Here is a 6,616-nt window from a genome sequence, read left to right as displayed (position 1 = left end):
GTAAATGTGGATGAAAAGAGTTTACTGAACACAAGAAAAACAAAGGAGCAGGCAGTGGAGACAGGTGAGTGGAGGACACAGGCTGAGCACATGGAAAAAAATCAAGCACTGAGGAGCAACCAAGAAACACCGCAAAACTGGCAACATAACTAGAAAATAAGCCACTCAAAAAAAAAAATCCTGGAGGAACACTGAATGTAAAGAGAGCACTGCCAGACTTTGTGGACTCATCTGGCAGAGTGGTGGAAGGAAGAGCAGGCTCATATAGGCAGGTAGATGAGCTGAGTGGAGACAGGTGTCCTTGTCTGATGCTGCTGATGAGCCAGCAGCACCTCCTGCAACACACACGCCCTGCAGGAGAACAGAGAACAGAGAGAGAACATACACAGGCAGAATCATCACAAGTTACTGAAAATTAATAGAAAATGAAGACTTAAGAGGATATCGAATTTTATTAACCCTTAGGGCCCACTTTAAAATTACACGCACACTCATATTGCTCCGTGCACAAAATGCGCTTTTCAAAATCAGGCAATAAAAATTTGTATACATCAATATGGTTTTTTACTTTCATAGAGTTAACTCAAAACCTAAAATAGTCATTAATTTTCAGAATTTTAACCTTTGAAATGCCAGGTTTTTGTCATGATGCCACTATGTTTTTAGTGAAAAAAATCAACAACCCAACAACACTAAAAATGAATTATTTTCAATATACTACATGCAAAGTAGATTTTTATTTATTTTTTAAATGTATTTATTTTTCATTATTACTATCACAGTCTAGGATATGTTAATGATTTGCAGCAACATAGACTGTGACAGTGCATCTAGTAGAAACAGCAAGTATTTCCTCCATATGCTAAATATGTTATCAGGTGGAAAATAGTAAAAATGACAAATTCCAAGGCAAAAGCCTAGAATGACACCCAAAAATAATACAATGCATGTTTTATGCTTTGGTGGCTGTGGAGTCAAATCGACATTTTGCACTTAACAGTATGAATGTACAGTTTTCAAGATTAAACAGAAATACACAATCTTGCCGATACATATGCCATGTGCATAAACACAGCCAAAGTTATCAAAAAATGAAGAATGAAAAGCACGTAAAACAGTCCCTATAGGTTAAAAAAAAAATGCTGAACATTTATTTTTGTTTAAGAGACAAAAAAATAAATGAATTCAATGAGGACTTAAGAAGATACTGGATTTTATTAAAGCATGTAAACTATTTGTTACACCCGCTCAAGTACTAGTCTTTTAAAAAGGACAGTCACAGAGGTAAGTGATAGCGAATATTTATTACAAAAGCTCAGTTTACAAATCAATTTCTCTCACATTACCCGCGTCCCAGCTTTACTCCCAATTATGCTAACAGAAAGGGGGGGGGGATAAGTTTCCAATAACACCAATGCACTGCAATCCTTAGGTCTGCACTCGAAAGAGTTAACACAGTTTACACACGTGAATCTTTTCACAGCACACTGCACACTATGAATTTGCACTCCAAGAGTTCTCACTCAGAATTTACACGCGTGAATGTACTCACTGCACACTTTTCACACCTTAGGCCCTCTCTGGCAGCCTGACTGGGAGTAAGCTGGGTACTGGTGATGAGGGGGAAGCAACTGACAAGAAAAAGACAAACAAACATAAATAAAGAAAAGAAAAGAAACTAGTCCGCCCAGCGGGCAACACCAGTCTCGGCTCACTTGCCAGCGCGGACTAGACATAGGAAAAAAAACCCGAAAGAAACAAAACGAACCAAAACAAATTATTCACGGCAAGAGCAGCGTATGGACCACTGATGCTCTGCAAGGAAACACATCAACAATTTAAAAACACTTTATTACAAAAACGTATTAAAATACACATCAATTAAAATATGAAAGCTATGACCAACTTTAAAATACCTGGTACGTCGGTGATAAACTTCCCTACCGACTACCAGCCGTCTTCAACCCAGCGAGGAAACAGGTCTGAAAGTAATAAAAACATTAAATGTAATGCGTGCTAAACACGACATCATCAACCAACACTCATCTACAAACAAACAAAATTTGCCTACCTGTCTTCCTGCAGCCTGTGCCTTCTGCACACCTGTGTGGAATGAGGTGTGCACCTACCTCATTCCACCGGCACAAACCAACAGCGGAACCTCTGTTCCTCCTACAGGTACATATATTTGTAGGGTCCCTGACTGGTGCACCTATCACCTGCCACATGTCACCCCCCAAAAATGCATCGGCGCCCAGACAATGAAATGATTCCAGAAAAAACAGAGAAAATACCATCTTCGTATCAATACCCTTAAAACACTTAATTCATTACACTGAGCCATGATTGGGTCCCACAGATCGGGGCAGGTGATAACCCTCTATGGTACAGCGTTGCCACATGGCAACAACCCCATTTTAAGCCTTCTACACACAGATAATACACTCCAAGTTATGATGCAATGCATTAAAAAGAGGTGGGGTTCTAAGTAAACCAATAGCAGTGTTAAAATTTGTCACATTACTTTCTGGAGGCCATTTTGAAACCCTTTTCTGCAGACATCATGGACGGGAGGAGCCTCACTATTTGACGCCTAAAAATTCAACAAAAAAAGTGTTTTTCAACGGGAAAAAAAATATACACTCAACAATAGGTTAGTTAAGTTCATTATCATGTAGTTTCTTGCACTGTAGTCGATCAATAAATAATAGAAAATGTTAAAAATGTGTATGTTGCCATATGGCAACACCGTACCATTATGGATTGCTAGCCAGGCATGTTGATAACATTATGTATTTAGTTATAGGCCTACTTTGCAATTGCATTGGTGTACACTGATCTTCTATAGTCTATAAACTATAATAATGCACTTTGTGAGTCCTTTCCACATTGCATATGATGATATTTGACACATCTTTCTTCCATTTGCAGAATGAATGCAAATTTTTTTTTATGGTACATCGCGGAAAAAGGCTAAACTAGCCCTCCCACTAGATAATAGTGAAGATGACAAAGAATTCAGTGACGAGGAAAATGAGCTGCTGGAAACACAGAGTGAGAGTGATGAAGACAGTGAGACCAATGAAGATTATGAGCCAGAGAATGAGGACAGTGGGGACAGTGAGGACAGAGACAGTGAGGGCAATGGAGACAGTAAGGAGAGGGAGGACAGTGAGGATGAAAGTGAAGTGACAGGTATTACCAGTAAGAGAGTGTAAAATGGGTAACACTTTACTTGACGCCTGTTCAGGCTACTGGGGATTGTTTATACTATAACATGAGTTTTAAAATAAATGTTACATACAATTTTAAACAAAACTCTCATGTTTTCATTACTTTCCATTATGGTACGGTGTTGCCATACGGCAACGAACCCTAAAAACTACTAAAAAAATAATATTTTTTGAAAATGTCTCTTCATTATGTTTACTTGGTCTATTTTAAGACAAAAAAACGCCCCAAACATTTTTTTACCAACTGGGATCATAGTGCGTACCATAGAGTGGGATTAGTATGTCTGCCTGCAGTACTTCTAGTAGACTTCTAGTAGACTTAAATTATTATTTTGTAAAATTAATTAATCATAGCTGGAGTTTCAATGCAGATTCAGCATGGCATTGTTCACTAAATTCAATCTAGTCTGAAAATGGGGAGAAATACATATTTTTGCAATCATTGTCATTTGGAAGTTGAGAATTCCTACTATTTTCATGAACAAGTGAAGGCATCAGCAGTGCACTCAACGGGAGGAGGGGCAAGTATGTGAGGGGAAGGGTGTTGGTTGAGCTTGAAGTGTATCTTTGGCTCAGCTGTTTCATCACTGGCATGCCAATTTATTTTCCTGCTGACCACCATAATTAACCCAACGACAGCACTTTTGTATACTTTGTGACTGTGGACGTACTTTTGTTGTCACAGCTTGGACTCTGAACAGCTGTAGGAACTAAATGTGATTATTTTATGATTGGAAAAGCAATATGCCTCTGATCTTGTACTGGGACGGTGTGGCTTGTAAATGTTAAAATTTTACTACAGTCACATGAGAAGATGAACAGAAGGCCATAAGGTCATTGTCATTTGAGTAATTAAAATTTTCTCAAATATTAAAAAAAATCCCTATATTCTCCCAATCATCACTACTTCATCAAATAAGCATTTACAGCATAATTGTTAAGTTAACAAATATTCATATGTTTATTAGGTTGAATACTAGCACTCATATTCACAATATGAATTGTTACAAAAACATAGACGATATAGGTTTTTACAAGGCACATTTCTTAAACAAGGAGGTAAATAGGAAAGCAAAATATTTTGTTCATGCACATTGTTAATGCAATTAGCTTAAGTGTCAATATGTCTCATAAATATACTGGCATTACTGTACATCCCAGCTTCTTCAGTTTTGATGGATGAGTAAAACAAGAAGCATACATTTTTCAGAATGCCAAGAATTAGCTGTGTCCTATCCCACTTCTCTTTACTGACAGTATAAATAAGGTACAGAAAAACTGAAATAGCAGAGAACCCAGACTAGAGTCAAGACTAACCAGAGTCAAATGCCAGAGCTTGTCTGTAATTTCATCTGCCACATCCAAACAGAGAATCAGAATTACAAAACATACATAATCTTTTGTTAAAAACATAAAAACCTTAAGCTCTGTTGCAACACAGTGTCACAGAAATACATGAAATGGACGCAAACTCATAAGGTCGTGGGCACAAAAAGTGTTAAAATTACATGTTGGTAACAAAAAACAATGCCAATGCAAAGTTATTACAAACAGTTGCAATTCCATTGTGAAACAGTTGCAGTTTGGTTAGGTTTAGGGAAAGAAGAACACTTGGTTAGGTTTAGGAAAAGAACTGTGTACAGGTCTTACGTACTTTGAATTCTTACATAATGTACCTACAGGACTTTGCATAGTTACATAAATCTGTAACAACACGTAACTATGGTGGCTTTTAATTTCACATGACACAGGACACAAACAGCTGTCACCTAGGTGAAAGTCCACATTTGTTTCATGCACATTCGCTGCGCTGACTTTCACTTTTTATACCTACTTTGTATGTCCACCAGGACAAAAGTTTCTCATATGCCCCTTTTAGACTGCCTCTTCAAGGTGAGGATTCAACAATGTTATGCCACCTCGCTGTTCTGTATAAAGGTACAACCGTGGAAGCGGAGGACCGAGAGGTCTCACCTTTAAGGTGGCATGGGAGGTAGTAAAAGCCTTGAAATTGTGTTTGTATAAGGGGATCATGAGCGACATGGGTGTAACATTTAGACAATGTGTTATGTGTGTGCTTCGCTGCAGATGATTTAAAAAACAACTGGTTGCAGTTTGCAGCTAACTCAAAGAAAAACAGCAGCCAAAAATGTCTGCATTAAGGAAAACAAATGTGATCAAGTACCTCCTTCAACTCTAAGCAGAAGACGATATCAGCCGTCATATAACAGGGACAGTAAATGATAGTTATGATAGTCTTTTAACCCTCAAATTGCGCAGATTGAAATTGTGAACATAAAATATGCCTAAAGGAAAAACGTAAATTTTGAAAAAAACTCAATTTACTGCAAAAATTTTAATGTTCGCATGAGGTGGTTATTAAGGCGATTCAAAAAAGCCAGATTTCACAAAACTGCAATGGAAACACTTTTTTTGCCGTGGATATGCATTTGTTGGTAAGAACTGTCTCCATCGGGCATGATGCAGCTACCATAGGTGTTATTGCATCACATAACTCTTCAAAAGTTGAGCAGATCATCTGGAAGTTCTGAATCCACAATTCCTCTGTGAAATTGTGTACTATCACCTCCCAGAAATCCCTCAAATGTGGACACTCACATGTGTAAGGGGCTTGTCTTTCCATTATCGCTTGCATAACACACCTACTTGGCCTTTGACTGGAAATAATGACGGATAATACGGTGGCTGAAACTGAGATAAACCTGCTAATGTTTTGAACATCCATCCCCATGGAAGTTTTACGCAACTCTGTAATGGAATCCCACCTTTTGCCATGTTATGTTAATTGTTTAGAAAGCGCCACAGATGTGTATGTTACACTAGAGGTCAATGCTGTTGTGTTACATGTCATACCCGCCACACCTCTCTGGTTTCCACAATGCCAGCATGCTGTATAAAATTACAGACTTGGGTGTCATAATGCTGCTGTTCTTTGGTTCTGTGTAAAAATACAAAGGCGGTGTAAAAAAGGCCCTTTGTAGTGGCCCTAAAGTGCAATCTCTGTGTAAGAAGGGTTATTGAATTTGCATTGGCATTGGTTTTGAATTGTCAGCACTTAATTTGGCATGTCATGCCCACCACCATGTAATAAGTTGTTTCACCCATTTCTATGAGAATGAGCTGTCAACAGTTAACTGTGAAACATCAGCTCTTAAAAGTACACACAATTGTCTCCATTTGACACAACTTTGTCTCATCAGATAAATTTGAACATCACATAAATATGATATATTTGTGTTCAGTTTTATATTTTACCATTACAAACTAAAGTAAATATCTGCATTTGGTTAATCTACACAAATATTCAGTCTGGATTATTGAGAAAAAAAAACATGTAAAGAAGACACAAGTAAATGCTGTAA

The sequence above is a fragment of the Plectropomus leopardus genome, chromosome 10 (assembly GCF_026936395.1).
Source record: "Plectropomus leopardus strain MGB_pleo_1.0 chromosome 10, ASM2693639v1, whole genome shotgun sequence".
NCBI lineage: Eukaryota > Metazoa > Chordata > Actinopteri > Perciformes > Serranidae > Plectropomus > Plectropomus leopardus.
This window is presented reverse-complemented; position numbering follows the sequence as displayed.